Source organism: Pongo pygmaeus, chromosome 4, assembly GCF_028885625.2.
Source record: "Pongo pygmaeus isolate AG05252 chromosome 4, NHGRI_mPonPyg2-v2.0_pri, whole genome shotgun sequence".
Taxonomy (NCBI): Eukaryota; Metazoa; Chordata; class Mammalia; order Primates; family Hominidae; genus Pongo; species Pongo pygmaeus.
The window spans coordinates 40,230,889-40,253,387 of NC_072377.2; positions in this window are offsets into that span (position 1 = coordinate 40,230,889).

Consider the following 22,499-nt stretch of genomic DNA (forward strand, 5'->3'; position numbering starts at 1 on the left):
ACTTAATTGTAGGTATTCAGTAGGCAATGACTCCTAAGGAATATGCTATAGGCTAATCCTTTGTTTCCATCTGTAACAGACAGTATAAATTAGTATGGAAATCAGTATAAAAATGAGTTTTTCTCATCACACACCGGGGAATGTTGTGGGGGAGGGGGAGGGATAGCATTGGGAGATATACCTAATGCTAAATGATGAGTTAATGGGTGCAGCACACCAGCATGGCACATTTATACATATGTAACAAACCTGCACGTTGTGCACATGTACCCTAAAATTTAAAGTATAATAATAATAAAATTAAAAAAGTTTTTTTGTGCTTTTTAAGACAAATGCGTTTTTTAGAAAAATTTAGAAGATACATGGTAGTCTCTTTTATTAAGTGATATTAAATCTTTAAAAAGTTTCCATACACTTCTGAGTTGATGGATTTCAAATTAATTTTTCAATCATTACACTATTAATTATATCTAATTTTAAATTGAAAAGTTATAGAATGTGTTTTCTAATGTAGAGTTAATTTCAGTTCAGTTTAGCACACATTGGTTATTACTGTGAATCAGGCATTGTGCTAAGTGAAAGTGAAATAAAAAGACACGGCAGAAAATGTTCTGTCTTCTAAGAACTCCCTTACTTGGATCCACAAGACTACAAATCTTAGCAAAGTACCTGTAGAACACTGACTAGCAGCAGGCCTAAGGGAATTAAAAACATGGTAGCAATGATAGGGACTGCAAACGAAGAAATCAGGGATAAGACAGTATTTAGCGCTTCTGAATCCTAGACACTGTGCTGAAGATACCAACATGAAGAAGACAAAGTTATTTACTTTCAGGAAAAACATAGGGGTATGATAACAGATTCATAGAGAAGAAACCAGAGGGGCACTGGGGAAAGTGTGCCTCACAACTAAAGTTCGAATTTTGGAGGATTTGGGAATCTGCCGTGTGGTAGGGTGGGTGGCATCTGTTCTCATTCTCCAGATGAACAATATGAGCTCATATTGATAGACCAACTTCCTTGAAATTAGCATGTAGAAAGACAGGTAAAATAGAGCTAATTCATTTTAGAATTCTCATCAAGCCCATCTCTTAAATTTAAATAAGTACAAGATAATTTCATTATGGGTAAATCAATACAGGTATACTGTGGACCATGTTAGATCTTTGGATTATTGTGTATATTTCTTTTTTTTTAATTATTATACTTTAAGTTCTAGGGTACATGTGCACAACATGCAGGTTTGTTACATATGTATACATGTGCCATATTGGTGTGCTGCACCCATTAACTCATCATTTACATTAGGTATATTGTGTATATTTCAATATATGTTGAAAAAATTCAAATATCTTGAAGGGTTGCTCAACCTCCAAAATTAAAAAATAGTGGCATTAATGTTAAAGAGACAGAAAAAGAATATTTTTAGCTAAATATTAGAAGCATTGAAATACACTTATAAAGTAATTTTCTTCTGGTAAGTTCTAATAAGTTGTTCTCAAACTTACTATGCATCTGAACCAGTTGGGGAACTTCAAAAAATATGTTTCTGTGATGATGAATTTTATTTGTTGGACACAGAGTGTCCAGATTAAACACTATTTCTGAGTGTCTGTGAGGGTGTTTCCAGATGAGACTAACATTTAAATTGATGAACTGAAATGAGCAGATTGCCTTTTCCAATGTAGGTGGACATTATTCAATCAATTGATGGTCTGAATAAAACAAAAATGCAAGGGAAGACGGAATTCATTCTCTCTGTCTGACTGGTTGAGCTGGGTCATCAGTTTTCTGCATTTGACCAAGGCTTACACCATCTGCCCTCCAGTTATCAGAACTCCACCACCAGCTTTTCTGGGTCTCCAGCTTGCAGGCAGCAGACTGTGGAACTTTTGAGTCCACGTAATCATATATGCCAATTCCTTATAATAAATTATATGTATGTGCATGTGTGTCCCTCAGTATCCACAGGGGACTTGTTCCAGGAATCTTCACAAATACAAAAATCCGTAAATGCTTATGTCCCTCATATAAAATGGCATAGTATTTGCATATAACCTACACACACCCTCCTGTATACTTTAAATCATCTCTAGGTTACTTATAATACCTAATACATTACAAATGCTATGTAAATTGTTTTTATGCTGTGTTTAGGGAATAGTGACAAAAAAATAAAAGTCAGTATAAACAAAATCACCCATTTCTTAAAAATATATGTATTTTCAGTCTGTGGTTGAGTGAATCCACAGATGCAGAACATAGGAATATGAAGAGCTGACTGTGTATCTCCAATTAGTTCTGTTTCTCTAGCGAGTCCTGACTAATATTAAAAAATGGTAGCAGGAAGAGGTGGAATACTGCTGTAACAAATACTTAAAACTATGAAAGCAGTTGTAAATGCTTTGGAACTGAGTACCCTTTGGAATTGGGTAATGGGTAGAGACTGGGAGAATTTTGAATACATGTTAGAAAAAGCCAATATTTTAATGAAGGGAGTTTTAAGAGAGAGGCTAATGATTGAGGCTCATTGAAAAAGAGGAGAGCTATTGAGAATTATTTCATCTTCTTAGAGAATACATTAATAATCATGTAATGGTGTGTTGGTAGAAATAGAGATGATAAAGGCCTTTCTGATTAGGCCTCAGATGGAAATGAGAAAAGTGACAAGATAATCTTTATTATAAAGTGGCAATAAATTTGGTTGAACTGTGTTCATTTCCTACCATTTTGTGGAAGGTAGAACTTGTGAAGAATGAAATTGGGTATTTTGCTGAGAAGATTTCTAAACAAAGTGTGTAAAGAGTGGTTTGGTTCCTCCTTACTATTTATAGTACACTGCAAGAGGAGAGGAATGAATTGAAGATGCAATAATTAGGTAAAAAGAACCAGAACTTAAAGATTTGGAAAATTCCCAGCCCATTCATATTGCTAAAAGTGAGCCAGCATTTTTGAAAGAGATCACTAAGGGCATGGTACACTGACCATTTGATAAAGACATTAGTGTCAGTGTGGACAACAAAGCTACCCAGAGCCTTGGGGGTGAGGCCCCACCTGGCAGAGTCCTGGAGGAATGAATCCCACCTAGCAGAGAGGTTCATGGGCAGGACCTCCACCTCAGTGGTTCTGGAAGATAAAAAGATATTGAGCCAAAAAAACATTACTCCTGAGCTTTGAAATCTCATGAAATTTGCCTTGCTACATTTTGGACTTGCTGGGGAACCAGTACCTCTTCCTTCTTTCCTATTTTTTTAAAAATAAATTTAAGGGGTACAAGTACAATTTTGTTACGTGGATATATTGTGTAGTGATGAAGTCTAGGATTTTATTGTTCATCATTCTAATAATGTACCTCATACCCATTAACTAATTGCTTATAATCCATCCCCCCGCCACACCTCCACCTTTCCAAGTCTTTATTGTCTATCAGTCCACAATTTATGTTCAGATGTATACATTATTTACTCCCAAAAAGTGGGAGTGACATAAAAGTGACATGCAATATTTTTCTTTCTGAGTTGTTTCACTTAAGATAATGGCTTCCAGTTTTGCAAGTTGCTGCAAATGATATGATTTTATTGTTTTAATAGCTAAAACATATTCCACTGTGTAAATATACCACATTTTCTTTATCCAATCATCCATTGATGGACACTTAAATTGTTTTCATGTCTTTGGTACTATAAATAGTGCTGCAATAAACATATGAGTGCAGGTATTTTTTTGGTACAATGATCATTTTTTCCTCTGGGTAGGTACCCAAGGATGGGATTGCTGGATCTAATGGTAGTTCTATCTTTAGTTCTTTGAGAAATCTCATAGTGTTTTGCTTGTTATAAGATGATACTTCACGGTGGTTTTAATTTGCATTTCTCTGATGATTAGCTTTGTTGAGCTTTTTTTGTATGCTTGTTGGCCATTTGTATGTTTTCTTTTAAAAAATATCTATTCGTGTACTTTGCCTAATTCTAATGGAATTATTTGTGGTTATTTTTTAAAATTATTTGAGTAGCTTGTAAATTCTGGGTATTAGTCTCCTGTTAGATGATAGTTTACAAATATTTTCTTCCATTCTGCAACTTGTTTGTTCACTCTGTTGACTATTTCTTTGGCTGTTCAGAAGACTTTCAGTTTCATTAAGTCCCATTCATTTGTTTTTGGTTGCTTGCACTTAGTCATAAATTCTTTTTGGAATGGGAATGTCTATTCTATATCTGTCCCATTATTATATTTTGGAAGCACATAACTTCTCTGGCTTCATATACTGAACAATTGAATTGGAATTTGGCTTCAGGATAAATTGCACCTTGAGTTTTACCTGTATCTGATTTAGATGATATTTAGATGAGATTTTGGACTTAGACTTTAGAGTTGATGTTGATAGTAACTAAGACTTTTGGAGCTATTGTGATTAAATGAATGCATTTTGCATGTGAGGACACAAATTCTGATGAGTCAGGACCTCAATGCCATGTACGAAGTGGCACAGAGTACATGAATGGGACACAATCATGTCCCATCAAATTTATATGTTGAAGCCCTACTCCCCAGTGTTATGGTATTTGGTGATGGGGCCTTTGAGAGGTAATTAGGTTATGAGGATGGAGCTATAATAAATGGGATCATTGTCCTTATAAGAAGAGATATGAGAGAGATAATCTTTGTATTCATCATGAGAAGATACTGTAAAAAGGTGTCCTTTTGAAAGCCAGGAGGAAGGCCCTCACCAGAAACCTAATTGACCAGCACGTTGAGCTTGGAGTTCCCAGACTCTAGAACTATAAGACATAATATTTTTGTTATAGCAGCCCAAACTGACTAAGACAGTCTCTAAAGTTCGCCCCAGACTTTTTGTATCTCAATCTCCATAGTTGGGACTGGAAAACTATACACTTTACAAAGTTCTTTGAGTGATTCTGAGGCACAAAGCAGTTCAGAAGTCTAAGCAATGGTAACTGCTAAAATATGAGTTGTGCAAGGAGATTGTTTTGAAAGATCTATTACTAAGTACAGATGTAGCAAGTAACAAAAAATAATTTAATTATAAGGCATAAATGGAACATGTGAATTTATTTTTTTCAACTAGACCTCTGTATATAATAGTATTAAACACATATTACATGCAGATGTAATATGAAGGAATAATAGAAAACAATGGAAGAGGAGGAATTAATATAGAAGAAAGTTTAAATTGTGAAAGATAGGAGCTAGAAGAGAAAATGCCATTTTAATAGGGGTTATTCATATTATCTATATCTATTATCCAAGTGAAAAGTGAAATTATACTTTTTATATCATTCTACATTATTTTTACTTAATAATATGGTATAATAATGTTTACATTTTAGTCAGACGATTTCTCCATCATTCTCAATGCTAGAATAGTATTATTTTATTACAAAGAAGTACTATAATTTATTTAACTAATTCCAACAAGCAACAGAAAAACAGGAAAATCATAACAGGAAAACCATCCATAGAGTTTTTTATGGCCAAAATGCCAATGAAAAAAGTATTCAGCCTCCTTAGGAATTTGAAATGAGCATCAAAACAACAATGAGATATAATTTTTATTAAGCAGATTGATCAAATATCTAAATTACTTAATTTGGGCCAGGGTTTGGGGAAATATAAGTACTCAAATGATATTGGTTGAAATCTAAATTAAAACATGCCTTTTTAAAAAGGTAACTGTGGAGTTTCTATAAGAATTACAATTTCAGTTCTAGGAATTAATCTTGTTTGTACAGATGTACAAAGGTGTCTATGTATTCATTGTAGCAGTGGAATCAAGCTACATATAGATGCACTTTTTAACTTTATTTGAAACATTCAAGCACAGGTTTGAAAAATATTAAAGAGTTATTATATTAACAGTAAATCTTTCATTCATCTTACCTATCTCACTCCCACCTATCTCACTCTCAGGGAAAATCATTTTCCAACATTTCTAATTGTAGTTTATATGATGGTTATGAACATAATGTAAATAGTAGGCTTTTACATCAATTTATTGATTTATGGTCTTTAAATAGTATCCATTAGCTTCTCACTTTAAAAGATAAAGACTTGAGTTACTTACAAACTTCCCACCTAATCTTCCATGGTCTATTAAAACATGTTTTCTTCTATTGATTATTTTAATAGCTCTAAATAATATACTTAAAGCCTTGCTTGCTATTCCATCAATCTTAGATACTACCTTCTAAATTCCTATTATGAATGATGAGAAAAATTGGGCCCATGAGCTACTTTCCATCCCCCGCTCTTACATCCTGATCTATGAAAATATATTTTAGATGGCAAAGTCTGAGTCCTGTGCTCTCGCTGTCCTCCCCAGACAGCATGAGCTTCACCATTCCTCCACCTTCTGCACCAACTACCGGTCCCTGGGCTCCGTCCAGCCGCCCAGTTACGGTGCCCGGCCGCTCACCAGCGCTGCCAGCTTCTAGGCAAGCACCGGGGGCTCTGGTTCCCGGATCTCCGTGTCCCGCTCCAACAGCTTTCTGGGTGGCTTGCAGTCCGGGGGTCTGGCGGCAAGGATGGCCGGGGTCTGGCAGGAATGGGAGGCATCCAGAACTAAAAGGAGACCATGCAAAGCCTGAACGACAGCCTGGCCTCCTACCTGGAAAGAGTGAGGATCCTGGAGGCAGAGAACCGGAAGCTGGAGAGCAAAATCCGGGAGCACCTGTAGAAGAAGGGACCCCAGGTCAGAGACTGGGGCCTTTACTTCAAGACCATCGAGGACCTGAGGGCTCAGATATTGGCAAGTACTGTGGAAAATGCCCGCATCGTTCTGTAGATCGACAATGCCCGTCTTGCTGCTGATGACTTTAGAGTCAAGTATGAGACAGAGCTGGCCATGTGCCAGTCTGTGGAGTGCGACATCCATAGGGTTCATTCAGGATTTCTTCATTACTTTACATTGCTTTGTGTTTGGACTCTAATTTTTTGAACAGATTCTCATGCTTGTTTTGCCACCTTGTTAATTTCATGTATATTTAATGTACTAGAGTTGAAAGAACTCAATTAGATGCACATATACAGAAAGAGTATGTATACTATATTTGAGAGTCCCACGGCTAGGAACAAGCATATTCTTTTTAAGTTATAAACTAGTTATGCTTGAATAGTATTATGGATTAATAAGCAAAAGAAACAGAAAATCTATTATTTACATAACTGTCCTTCACAATGTCTATACACTATAGCAAAACTTAATTTTCAACATTTTTGGTTCTTTGCATTCACAGATAAGATCACAAAATGAGAATCATAAATAATTTAAAATAAATAATTGAAAGATATTTTAAAAAGTTTTAACATCTGAACTAATCTAAGGCTATTATTGAAATTATTTGACCAAGATCTGTTAATTTGTGAATAAGCCCCACCAAACTCTCCTTTAGACCCACCATTTTCTTCTGTGCCAGCTGCATTCTAGTGTGATGAAAATTATTCTTTTCATTCTCACCAAAGTTCCCTTAATTTTACTTCTGCTTCATTATTCCATATAGCTACATAGCAATTTGCTTTAATAGTTTACATTCATTTTTATAAAATAAATTTTATGTGATTTTTAATAAAATATTCTATAATTTTAATAAAATGATATCAAGCCTTAAAAAATACTAAATCGTTTTTAAAAAAATTAAAAGATCTATGTGCGTCCAAGAGAAGTACAGACTCCTACATAATTTTGTCTGCCTCTGGGTTCTAGACCTCTAATGATGTTTAGAAACTCTAAAGTAGTCCATTTCCTGCTGGCTGAGCTCCAAATTTAGGGGAGAATTTAAATGAGGAAAATTCTTCACAATAGTGGTATGACAAATAGTCACCAAAAAGTTTTGGGGCATCTTCCTTGCAATGAGCCCTCAGAGATATGGAAAGCAAATGAGAGTATGTCTCATGCAAAGAAACAGAACAGTCTCTTGTACAACTCATTATTTTTCATCTGTGAATAAAGATAGGAGATCTACAGAGAATTCAGAATGAGAGCCCTCTCTACTTTTACCTGGTGTTAATCACCATTGAGAACATCTAGGACACTCAGCTCTCTTCAGTGCCCAGAAAAGAAACTGCTATAACACAGTACTGGTGACCTTGTAGGAAAATTCCTACACAAAAGGCCCTTGTGTATAGTACACAGGATCGTAAGTTATTACTAACACTCTCTTCTCTTTACCTTATTATGTTTTTCACTAGTCCCAGGGACTATGGGCACTGCACATTTTTTAAAGCTAATAGTGAAGATTACTTATAAGTCAAACACATGAATGTATAAGCCCATATAATTCTTTTGTTGATAACAAAACACATAGCAAAAGCTAAATAGTATGAATTATAAAAATTCCTATAACCGAAGATAGTATTTTGTTGAGGTTTAAGAAATTATCAGCTCATGGTGAAACCTTGTCTCTACTAAAAATACAAAAAATTAGCCTGGCGTGGTGGCGGGCGCCTATAGTCCCAGCTACTCGGAGGCTGAGGCAGGAGAATGGTGTGAACCCTGGAGGCGGAGCTTGTAGTGAGCCGATATCCTGCCACTGCACTTCAGCCTAGGCGACAACTGCACTCCAGCCTGGGCAACAGAGTGAGACTCCATCTCAACAAACAAACAACAACAACAAAAACATTATCAGCCCAATAGTAGTTCAAAGTGCCACTGAATCTTTTTAAAAAATTTTTCAATCATGAAGTAGTCATTCACAAAAGATTCAAGCTTTGGATGGTAGCAGATGCTGCTGCTATGTCTATCCCCTGAAATGACTGGCTAGGTTGGCTGTATATCCACAAAAATGAATGGAGGATAACAAGCCAGGGTTATATCCACAGCTTTATTGCAGAACCCTTCCTGTGCACAGCAGAGTCTGGACTTTCATGCATGATGTGACAGTGGAGCTATCTCTCCTGAAGCCAGGAGAAAAATCCACATCAAGCTTCTGTGGTGTGTCAGTATCAGGCACCCAACTGTTGGTAAAACAAAGGAAGCTATCTCTACAACTAGCCAGGAAAAAGAGGAATCTGGCTTTAAATTTAAATCCCCTGCCCAACTAGACCTTATGTAAATAGACAACAACCCTCTACTCCCAAGCAAGATCTTAGTGCTATACTCCCTAACAAACTTGTATTTTTAATCACCATACAAAATAGCATAAGTTGATATTGTAAACAAAGCATAGTACTTATTTGTGTATCATCTGCTTAAATCCTTCCAATAGTTTCCCATTTTATAGGAATATGCAACTTCCTCATCCTAGCTCACAGAGCACTGCATCATATGGCCCATTTTTCTTTCTTTGGCCTCCTCTCTTATACTCCTTACTTTACTCTCTCTTTTCCAGCCACCTTGGCCTTCTTTGTTTCCTCCAAACCAACAATTTATTGCTCCACAAGAGCCTTTGCTCTAGCCATGCTCTCTGATGGTAGAGATGCCTGTCCCCAGTTTTTTTCCCAGCTGGCTGTTGCTTGTTAGTCAGATCTCGGGTCACTGTCACCTTCAACAACAAGGTTCTCTCAACCATCCAAACAATGTAGATGTCTTGACACTGATTATCATATTGCCTATTTAATTATTTTCATTGCATACATCACTACCTGATGATTTTGTCACTTGATTATTTACTTTTATCTATTTATTATCCATCAGTGCTCCCCCCACAAAAAAATGCAAGTTATATGAAAGTAAAAAACTATCACAGTCACTGATATAAGCCCAGTGCTTACCTGATATGTAGGTACTGTGGTTTGAATGTGTCCCCTCCAAAATTCAGGTGTTGCCAACATGATAATATTAAGAGGTGGGACCTATAAAGCATGACATTTTAAAAATTTGTTATATTTTTAAAATCTTTTAAATCTTGAAGTATTCATTCACAAAAAAGCATTTAGATGGCAGCAGATTCTGCTGCTACATCTATACCCTAAAACAATTGGCTAGGTTGCTAGATAGCTACAAGAATGAATGGAGGATAACAAACCAGAGAGCAAAGTCAATGCATGAGGCCAGGAGGGATCTACCCTTGTACATGGGATTAGGTGTCCTTTAAGGGGCTTCATGGAGGGACTTGATTCTCTCTCGCCTTTCTGCCTTCTGCACATGAGAACAAGGCAAAACAGTCTTCACCAGATGCCAACACATTGATTTTGTTCTTTCCAGCCTCCAGAACTGTGAGAAATGAATTTCCCTTTTTAATAAATTGCCCAGTTTGTGGTACTCTGTTATAGCAGCACAAATGAACTAAGATGGAAATTAGTACTAAGGAGCTAGGTGTTGCTCTAACAAGCGCCTGAAAATGTGGAAGTGGCTTTGGGACTGGATAATTGGTAGAGGCTGAAACAGTTGTGAAGTGAATGATGTAAAAAGCCTATATGGCCATAAACAGATTAAGAATGATTCTAGTCAAGGCTCAGAAGAAGAGCTGTGGGGCAAAGCTCAGTCTTTTGAAAGATTTCTTCACTGGTTGTGGCAGTGGAGATTATTCTGATGAGGTCTCAGAAGGAAGTTAGGAACAATGTACTGGAGACTGGAGGAAAGGTGATCTTTGTTATAAAGTGGAAAGGAACTTGGCTGAATTGTATCTATGTTCTAGGACCTTGTAGAAGACAGAGCTTAAGAACGATGAACTAGAATATTTCACAGAAGAAATCGCTAAGCAGAAAAGTGTTCAGGATGCTGCATGGCTTCTCTTAACAGGTTATAGTAAAATGCAAAAAGAGAGAAATGATTTAAAGACAGGATATATATTTAAAGGGAAAGCAGAATGTACAGATTTGGAAAATTCTCAGCCTGGGCATGTAAAGAATAAAAAGGCAATTTTAGGAGAGAAAATCAAGGGCATGGCTAAGCAAACATTTGATAAGATTAGTACGGCTAGAAGGAATCCAGATGCTATTCATCAAGACAATGGGAACATGACCCCAAAGGGGTTTTTGAGGTCTTCAAGGCTTCCATTCCTATCACAAGCCCAGAATGCTAGGGTCTTGGGGTCAGAATGGATTCAGGGGATGGGTCCAGTGTCTGTGGGACCTAGCTTCCCAGGGCCTCCTTAGATCTGTGTTCCCTGCATCCTGGCACAGCACTCTTTGGGCACCCTAGATATGGCTCAAGCTGGCCCAGGTGCAGCCTGGACCACCACTCCAGAAGGTACAAACAATGAGCTTTGGCAATTATCATGTGGTGTTAATTCTGTAGGTGTGTAGAGTTCGGAGCCATGGAGGCATGGCTGCCTCTACCTATATTTCAAAGATGTCTCAGCCAGCCTTAAATCCCAGGCAGGTATCTGCCCCACGGGTGGTGCTATGGCAGAGAATTCTCACTAGGGCAATGCTGAGTGGCTATGTGCGGGCAGGGCCATCCTTGAGAAAGACATCTTTAACTGTAAAGCCACCAGCACATAGTGTCAGGCTAAGATCACCATAGGCATATGCCTTCAATGCATGACAGCTGAAGCCAGGGTTGTACCCAGCAAAGCCATGGGATGGGGCTGCCTGAGGCCTTGGGGGCCCAACTGTCATTCTAGTGTATCCAGAAGGTGGGACATGGAGTGAAAGAAGAATATTTTCAAGCTTTAAGATTTAATGCTGTTAGCCCTGTTGAGTATTCAACTAACTTGGGATCTATTACTCTTTTCTTCTTTTGTTCTATCTTTCCCTTTTGGAATGGGAATGTTTACCCTATGCCTGTCTCAACATTGTGTTTTGGAAACATGTAATGTTTGATCTCACAGTCTCACAGCTGGAGGGATATTTTCCTCAGGATGAATCATGCCTTGAGTCTTATTCATATCTGATTTACATGAGACTTTGGACTTAAACTTTCAAGTTGAAGCTGGAATGAATTAAGAATTCTGGGGCTATTGAAATAAAATAAATGTATTTTATATGTGAGAAAGTCATGAATTTTGAGGGACTATGAGTGGAATGCTTTATAGTTTGAATCTATTCCCTGGTGGGGACTTTAAGAGGTGATTAGGCCATGAGGAATCCTCCCTCATTAATGAGATTAGGTGCCTTTATAAAGGTGCTTGATTAAGGGAGTTGCTTCTGTCTTACCCTTCCGTTTTCCACCATGTAAAGACATAGCAAGAAAGGGCTCAGCAGATACCAGTAACTTAATCTTCAACTTCCCAGCCTTGAGAACTGTGAGAAATAAATTTCTTTCCCTTATAAATGACCTGTTCTGTGGTATTCAGTTATAGGGGCACAAATAGGCTAGTATAGTAGTTAATAAATATATATTTGTTGAATAAAAGAATAAAGACATGAAAGAATAAATGTTTTAGTTTCTCTTCTGACAACATGACATAGAAAGCCAGCACATTTTATATTTGTTTTCATCAGCTCCACCACTTTTCACTGGATCTTTTACAAATCCCATTTCAGGGTGATCTCAGGAGTCCTTTCCCATCTACTCCAATTCACTCATGTCCTCCTCTTCTTTGGAGTCCATAATCCAAAGTATTTGTGCAATTCAGCTGCAATGATAAAAACTCCAAATGCCATGTTCCCACCTAAAGTAGCTCAGAAAGGAGGCAGCACAAAATCTAGAGGGCAAAAGGAAGGCTTGGTTCTGGAATACTCTTCTCTGCCTAAAGCCTTATTTAAGACCACTATAAACAAAAGGGGACCCAGTTACTGAAGATCTCACACATTTGTATTCTGCAGAAGAAATTGAAGAGCCACTCGTTCCATATCACTGTACTATCAGAATAATCCAAAAGGATCACTTAAGTTTATCTGTATCCAGAGCCAAATACTGTTGTTCATGATCAATTATGCTGCTTTGAGTTATTGATGGGTTTTCAAAACCAGGAGAAACTAAATAGAATATGGTATCTGTTCTATTACCTCATCCAAGATCAAGCCCTGGATGAGGTAACATTAACACAAGGACTTCTAAATAGAAATGCAGTAGAGGAGATAATTATGGGTCCTAATACAATGTAGATGATTTCTTTGGTAATGAATACTTAATTTATTGCAGTTTCATTGGGTTTCCAACTACTGCACAATATTAATATAGATAACTCTTGAACAAAGTCTTCTAGGAAATAAACTGGACTGAACTTAAATGGATCCATGTTTCTTAATATATTTAGATACGATGATATTAATTTTTAGGTGGCTGTATCTATGACAAGGAAGGTCTGTTTCACATTGTCCCATAGTCATTTACATATATGATAAATGACAAAAACTCTTGGGTAGAAGTACAAATTTAACATTTAAAGAGGAAATCAAGAATCTAGGAGACATGGTAGATTAGAAGACAAATTGAAAAGTTAGATTTATTACATATTAACATCAGTCTTTTCTGAAACCAATTTTATTATACTTTATAGTTTATAAAAGTTAATTCACATTCTTCATACTAGTTTATTTAAGACTTACTAAACTCTAATGAAGATTTTATTGCATACACTTTAAAAATCACCAAAAACCTGACTGTAATAGAGTTGAGGTTGAGGTGTCTAAGTTTAATCATACACTTCCTAGGTGCTTCCAGTGTGCCAGTCAGCATGCTAGAATCATCTAGAATCTTTGACTAGTTTGGGGTTCTAGGATTTTCCCGATACGTAAGAATTTTATCACTTTGACCAATTTTATCACTCTCATGCCAGATGAGACAGAATCAAATATGAATGAGACTAGATCCTGCTTGAGTCTGATAAAGGAGACAGATGGTTACATAATTTCAATTAAATGTAATAAGTGCTGGGTGGAGGTTTTCATACCTATTAATAGGCAAAGCAAAGGATTAAATACATATCTCTGTGTAAAAGTCTTATGTCATTATGTAAACACACTGTATTGTATACTGTGTTATATACTGTTTTCATTCAAAGTCTGATACAATATATACCCTGAAAAACAAATGGACTCATATGGCAAAGATATTTTAGCTAAAGGAAAATTTTATATTAGCAATAAGAGAGGATGAAAACCTTTCTCTTCAGGATTCTCGCAATCAGGAAGATTTAAGATGGTTTTGCCTGGGACGGAGTTTCAGTGCTAGAACTCAAAAATCCTTGGAAAACTATGATAGCTGGCCAATCTATCAAGGTTTTCAAGGTTACAAAATATATAACAAGTTTTTTAAATCTTAAGAACCATATTCAGTTAGGCTTAATCCCACTGGTTTAGATCTGAATTTCTCCAGATGGCAGTGGATTATAGAGACCAACGAGGAAGAGAAAGCCAAATAAGAGCATTACCTTACAATTGTAGAGCATTTAAGAATTACGAAACTTGATCTCAATCTTTATAAATTGCCCATGTGAATTTCATAACACTGACAAGGACAGGTATCTTTATCCCCATTTAACAAAGAAGCAAATTCAAAGGGATAAGAAATTTGGTCAAAGTGATAAAATTCTTACGTATCAGAAAAATCCTAGAACCCCAAACTAGTCAAAGATTTAGATTATTTCAACCTCTGGTGGTGAAAAGTAGTAAGATTATATAATAACCTATCTCATCCAGTCAAAAATGTTATTCATAAGTATTAATATGTTAGGGTTGTACTTAAAGGGCAATCAATCAATAGGAGAACAAGAAGTAACATAACCTCAAGTCAAGTGAAGTTTTTAAGTGTTAGGAAGACTCTTAACTGCTGAAGAGCTATTTAACCAAAGGATTTGTACATACCTAACATCTCTGCAGCACTTAACTTTATAAATATCTGACTATCTTTACTGCTGTGTTGCAACTGTGCTAAACATCAACTCCAGATGGTGCTTTGGAAGGCACAAAGCACTATATAGATACAACGGTTTATGGTTTTTTTAAGTTTTATGTATATCAGATCAGAATTCCCAGCACCTGGTGCCTTATCACTCTTAGGCTGAAATAAAAATTCTGGTTATTTTTCCACCCACACCCGTGAATGGATGAGTCAGATATTATTTCTACTCCCATTGTTTCTGAGGCTAACACTCTGTTGGCCACTCAGTCCAGTGCTAGGACGGCACTGTGTGGAATCGTTTCTCCTACATTAGTAGTTCTCCCACCTCCTGATCTGATGTCTTTTTTTTTTTTTTTTTTTCGAGATGGAGTCTCTCTCTGTCACCCAGGCTGGAGTGCGGTGGCGCTATCTTGGCTCACTGCAACCTCTGCCTCCCGGATTCAAGCGATTCTCCTGCCTCAGCCTCTTAAGTAGCTGGGATTACAGGTGTCCACCACACCACCACGCCTGGCTAATTTTTTTTGTTTTTTTATTTTTAGTAGAGACGGGGTTTCACCATGCTGGCCAGGCTGGTCTTGAACTCCTGACCTCAGGTGACTCACCCGCCTCAGCCTCCCAAAATGCTGGGACTATAGGCATGAGCCACTGCGCCCAGCCTAATCTGATCTGATTTCTAAAATTCATTTTAGGCATTATATCACACTTCTGTGGTATTTCCTACTATAAATTTTGACCATGAAAAACATTATAAAATGTACCATAAAAAAGCTCACATTAGCCAATGAATTTTTCAAAATGATAAAAATGAAATACCTCAAACTGAGCCTTTCATACATACAAATTCTCTTTAATATTTTGTTGCAGCCAAATAGAGGTTTGCAGTTAGGAAACTGTCAAGGTTTATTTAAGAAGGTTCACTGCACTCACTTCTATTAGATTTAGGATTCGTCTGTATAATTAGTTTCTCAGTACTTAAAAAAACTTACCAAAGACCTGTCCCTAAGCAGGAAAATCTATCCTAACTAATTTCTCTCCCCCTGCCAGGGGATATTTTTTTCTCTTATGAAAATATCATTAATAAAACATCTGTAATTACGAAGATCCCCAAATGTCGAAAATGTCAATGGCATATGTTTATTTTTTAAGTTAAAAATCACTATGTTGTTTTGAAAATTTCACATTATTGCCTAGAGGGTGATTAAATTCAAGGTTGAGAGTGTGTTTAACAAATCAGCAGTTTGTATTTATTAGTAAGTGTGGCAAAGATGTTAATTTTTTTCCAAAATAATTAAAAATGTGTATCTATCTTCTTTAATATTGTAGTTATTGCTGGAGCCACCTTCCCAGGCAGTGAGTACATTCCACAGCAACCCCTTGCATAAAGGTGCAGCTACATGACTAGTTCACACCCAACAAAATAGAATGAAGGGTGTTACTTCTGAGCCTGGATTTTCAAAGAAGTAGGTGTGCCTTCTTCACTCTGTCTCTTTCCACCTATTGGGCCTTAGTGAATGGTGGAGCCATAAGATGAAAAAATTCTGAGTCCCTGAAACACTTTGTGGAAGGTCACCACTAAACAGTAATACCCTCGATGAACTAGTTTAATTCTATCACCAAGAAATAAACTTCTATTATGTTAAGCCACTGAAATTTTTTGTTTCATTTTTCCAATAGCTGGCATTGAAATATTCTAGGAAAATAAGTTTCCATTACTGGAGTCAGTTTTTTTTGCTGTCCAGAAAAATAAAATTTTTGGAAAAGCCAGATTAACCCTCAAGCTAGTTCTTAATTAGGTTAAGACACAACTAGCTCTTATCTACCCGCCATGATTGACCACATCATACTGACTCCTTCAAGGTGGCATTCACACAGGCTACCTCCTTATGCTGGAACACCTTGTTCTCTATCTAGACCTTTCTGACTTTCCTACTTGCCTTTCAGATTTTGGTTGAATTGACCTAAGTAATTTCCCTTTTTAGTGGATATCACAGTGGAAATGCAATTTTATACTTGTTATAATCATTTGATTGATGTGTGTTGTTCTCACTATAAACTTTGTAATGGCAGAAATTATGTTTTTTTATTTTGCTAAGCATTGCATCCATCATGCCTAGCAACAGTCCAACACATAGTAGTCCCTGAATAAGCATTTGTCAAATGAATATAATGAATTAATAATACAGTGTGGTACTATGACAGATGAAAGCTGAATGTAAAGAACTTGATGAAGGTACATTTACGGAATTCACACTTTTCTCTTTTCCTTCAAGTTAATTACTATGCTTTTAGTGTCTCAACAAAAGAAAACAGAGAATTGACCAAAGATAAATTAGTTTTAAATAGAAGAGTCACAGAAATAAACTTAGCACTTTATTCCTGACAAAGGAACATGCTCATAATTTTATCAAATGTTTTCTTTTACTCTCTGCTCAGAGTCATACTCACTGGTGCCCAAAATATTGTAGTGCTATGGTCTGAATGTCTGCATCCCCCTAAAATTCATATGTTGAAACCTAATCCCCAATGTTATAGTAGAGATGAGGCATAGAAAGTATTAGGTTATGAAGGTGAATTTCTCACAGATACAACTAGTTTCTTATAAAAGAGGCCCAAAAAGCTGCTCTGCTCCTTCCACCATGGAGGGCACAGCAAGAAGGGGCCATCTATGAAGAGCTTACCCTCACCAGACATAGAATCTGCCAGCGTCTTGCCCTTGAACTTCCCAGCCTCCAGAACTGTGAGAAATAAATGTTTGTGCTTCATAAACCATTCAGCTTTTGGTATTTTGTTCTAGCAGCCTGAATGGACAAAGACACATAGGAACATTGCTGATATCATAAACTGCAAATTTTCCCCAGGATGTTGACTATTGTAGCAACATCTGGAAACAAATTTACCAGAACCCCTGGTCCAACCACTTTTTGAGGTGATTTCTCTTCCCTTTATCTGCTACCTCTTGGAAAAATGAATGACTTTCCTGAGGGTGATATTGAGAGAAGAATTTGAGCATATACAATTGAGCCTTTTCCCCTCTCTCCTTGGAATCTTCTTACCAAGAAGTAGGATGTATCATGCAGGCCCTGATTCCAAAAAATAAGGTCATCAGGGTCAGCCTTCTGAAGACATATGCTTGGCTCACTTTGCTTTCCTTGTCTTATGTAAGCTTTGTAGTTGTGAGGGAGGAATTCTGGGTAAGCACGTGTTATATCCCTTAGGCTGGGACGACTCTGACCTAGCCACATCTTTCCTACTTCTTCTAGTTAGCTCGTAGTATCTTTTCCGTCTGAGTTAAATTATTACTTCCTTAGAGAAACCTTTCTAATACCTTCCTAAGTCATTTTCTTGCCAGACTTCTCACTGGGTATATTAGTTATATATTGCTGCATACCAAATTACCCCATAACTTAGTAGCTTGAAACAACAAACATTTATTACCTCACACGACTTTTTAGGGTCCAAAATCTGAGCTTGGCCCAACTAGGTGGTTCTGGCTCAAGGTTTCTCATGATATTATAGTCAAGATGCTGGTCAGGCCTGTAGTCATTTGCAGGATTGACTTGGGCTGGAGATTTTCAGGAGCTCAGTTCAGCTGGAGAGAAAAATTGCTAAGTTATCAGATGTTGGAGTAGCCAATTGATTCAGCAAAACAAAAATGATAGTGAAGTCTTTAAAACCTTCTGTGTTGGTATAATCAAAAGTAAAAATATGGAGAAAGCAATAATTTGCCCCTTACAATTTACCCCATGGAATGACATACTGATCAAGGGTCAGGTGAATCAGCACAGAAATGGGGGTTGTCTCACTGTTGAGAGAGACCCAAACAAAAGGATCTAGCAGTTATATAGACACTGGGGTTGGTGAGGAGGGAGGGCTAAGAGTGGAAAAATTCCAAGTACCATGTCAGAGTAGGGGAATGTTTCTTCAATGTTTCCTTCGCTGTCTCTAATAGGGAGGCCTCTGCAGAGCCACCTGAAGAGGACCTCTGCCTATGGGCTCAGATCTCATGTCCTAGGAATGAATGTTGCACCACCGTTAGCAATGCAAATAGGTGAAGAGCTTGACCCACCAGCAGGCTTGAGTCCTTGACTGCAACCTGCTTCAGAGACTGCAATGCACTGCCTGTGCACCAAGTTTGGTGTGGGGAGGACAGATTTCCCCTATGAGGCTTGCTCAGTAAACCTTTGTCATTTCTTATGGTCAGTCCTGTAAAATTACATATAGATTTGTAATCAAGAGCCAGACTTCTCAGCGGTTCTGCTTCTAAGCTGGTTCCTTGTATAGCTATTGGCAGAAAGCCTGCATTCCTCACCACATGGACTTCTCCAAGTTTGGCTGAGTAGCCTCACGATATGGCAACTGCCTTCCCTAAGAGTGCACAATCCATGATAAAGAGCAAAGAGGAAGTCACAATGACTTTTAAGGCTGAATGTCAAAAATCACATATCACTTCTGCCACATTTTCCTTTTTAAAAGAAAGTCATTGAATTTATTCACGCTCAAGAAGAGCAGAATTAGATTTCAGTTTTTGAAGGAAAGAGTGTCAAATAATCTGTGTACCTACTTTAAAACAACCACACTTAGATGATCTACTTAGATCATCTTAATGTTTGATTGAAAGAATTCTGCTTGTGGTCATATATTTCAGCCACATAGCTGAGTTGATTCTTTGACCTCCATTTCTCTAACTCTGGTGCCAAACTTAAAATGGGGAAGAAGAAATGAGTGATTATTATCCTTAAATCCAATAATCCTGGTTTCAAATATAAATTTTTATACTATTAACTGATTTCATTTAACCTGTAAATTTGCACAACCTGTCAACTCAAATGGCTGAAAGAAATCAAATTGTTCATGTGTTAAATTAATGGATTGACTGAGATTATAGCAGATTAAGAGATTTGTTATAATAATCCTAAATTGTATCATGTTCCCTTTAAAACAACCAATATGAAATATTCCCCCCAATTAACATCATAATGATTTTAACAAAAGTAAAAAGGCTGCAATCTGAAATATTGATATAAAAAAACATACTGAGCATCTTTCAACCACTTTTCAACCACTTTTTCAGATGTCAAGACCAAGAAAGTGAAGTGTTGGAATTCACTCTTCTCACTGGAATGCTGGCAAACAAGTGAACCAAGGTTAATTTATTACTGAATTTATTACCAAAGGAACCATGGTAGAAAACAATCTTTAAGGGTCTGGAGTTTTGTTTTATTTAATGTTAGGAAATGCTAGGGATCTATCACTGTTAGTTCCTATTTACCACTATTGTTGCAGTGAATTTACTGGAACAAAAATCCAGTTTATAAACTCTGCTAAGGAAATAAAAGCAATTTTACATTGGTGGTGGCATTAAATTTTACATGTGATTTCCTGAATAACATTATGCAATGCATTGTGACTTGAGATCCTCTTCCTGTATTATTAAAGCTACTAATCCAAACAGAAAGCACTAAATCCCCTACAGATTAGGAAAAATCACTGCCTCTGAACTTCTCAACATAGTGCTTCCAACATGCTGCTTTTCTCTTAACTCTGTTGTTCATTGTTCAAAAAATTTTATTTTCTCTCTCTCAGCTATGTAAAAATTAGAAATATTAGAAAGTAAAACAAACTTTCAAGTAAGAAATACCATAGCTGTTGATCTACATGATTTCTCCATGCAGATAATCTCTATATTTTCCAACCATAAGTTTCATCAAAGAAGGAGTGTGTCCACCTTGTTCACCAGTGTTCTGTGTCTGGTTGATTATAATAAATTTCTTTTAAAGATATTAATGAATGCCTCTCTTTAGAACTAAATCATTGACTTTCCATGAAAACAGAAAGAAGGATTCTTACTATTACCTTTCCCTATGAGTGAGAGGAATTTTCATAAACTGACTATCCTGAAACCAAGGTTTGAAAAGGGGACAGCTGCATCCTAACTACTATGTAACTTTTTATTTCTTAAACTTGTAGAATGGTTTTTATAATTATTTAATTACTTCAAGGCTTTCTGAAAATATAAAATCCTAGATGTTTATTGAATTTTTAAAATTTAAGTAATAAAATATCTTTATATATTCAGGTATTTGGTATGCACTGGGGGTACAGATAAATCCAAGCCCTGCCCTCTAATAATTTACATTCTAGTAATGAATAGAGATATTAAACAATTGATTACACAATTCATTTGTTTAATTTTATTTGTGATGGATGAAAATGGAGAACTCAGTAATTGTGAGAGTGTATAACAGGGTGAGTGGATCTGGTGTGGAGCATCAGAGAAGACGTCCTTGAGGAAATGATATTTGAGCAGAGCACTATAAAATGTATAGGAATTAATGGATAGGTAATGGATTGCTGAGAAAAATAGATGGGGGATTGTGAAGGGAGAAGAAAAATGGCCCATGCAGAAAGAAGAGAAACAGAGAAGCATGTGAATAGAATTCAGAAAGTCTGTGAATAGCCTACAGTGATGCTAATAGGGAATAAAGCAGTATGAATAGCTTTACTTTCTTTTTTTTTTTTTAAGAGATAGGGTATTGCTCTGTCACTCAGGCTGGAGTGCAGTGGCATGATCATAGGCCACTGTAACCTTGAACTCCTGGGCTCAAGTGATCCTCCAGCCTTAGCCTCCTGAGTAGTTGGGACTACAGGCATGAGCTACTGTGCCCAGCTAGAGTTATTTTCTTAAAATATTATTCTGGCTCCTATTCTAGAGCAAGATGGTATAAAATCATTTCTCTCATTTCTTCCCTATGAATGTAACTAAATACCCATGAGACAATGATAAAATTATTCATGAGATAACGATAAAATTATTCATGAGACAATGATAAAAGACTCTCAAAGCAAACTGAAGGAGTGGCAATAACTAGCTAGGGAGGAAAAACGAAGGTGGGCTGCAAGGAAACTCGCAGGACATGAGGAATGTCCTGATGAATTTCTTAGGCTTTCTTTTGATCTTGCATATGCTCCCAGATTGATCTTCCAAATACTCCCAGGCCTGGGAGAGATAAAAAACTCAGAACCACCAAGAGGCATAGGCAGAATAAAACCAAAACACATACACACAAAGAAAAGCCTGCCCTCTCTGGCCAAGGAGTGGGAAAAGCAAAGGACAACAGAGACCTAGTAGAGAGTCCAACCCTTGCTCCACAACCTCGACCTGGCAGTCAGTCAATTCTCTGGCAGCAGGAACAGAACTCCAACTATTCAGTCCTCACTCCACAACCCAGCTCCCAACTCCCATCACCAGTCCTATTCATGACAGGAGCAGCATAAGCAGAGGGCTGTGTCTCTCAGCCTTCTACCTAGGAGCATAAGGAGATCAAGTTTAGTGGTTTTTTCCCTCGTGTCCCCCTTCAGAAAATGGTCCAGAGGTACCAAGTAGCCCAAGGAAGAACCTTGCATACCCGTAGATTGCACCTTCAGGAACTGAGTGGGAGCCTGTATTAGTCAGCTCAGGCTGCTATTACAAAATACCATAGACTGAGTGGCTTAAGTAATAGGCTTTTATTTCTCACAGTTCTGGAGGCTGGGAAATCCCAGATCAAGGTACTAGTCAATTTGATTTCTAGGGAGGGCTCTCTTCCTAGCTTGTAGGTAGCTGCATTCTCTCTGTGTCCTCACATGGTGGAGACAGATTGCTTCCTCTTTCTTTCCCCTCTTATAAAACCACTAATTCCATCATAAGAGCTCCAACCTCATAAACTTTTCTAATTACACCTCCAAGACCCTATCTGGAAATGCCATCACTTTGGGGGTTAGGAATTCACTGTATGAATTTGGGGTGGGGGGACACAATTCAGTGCATAACAGA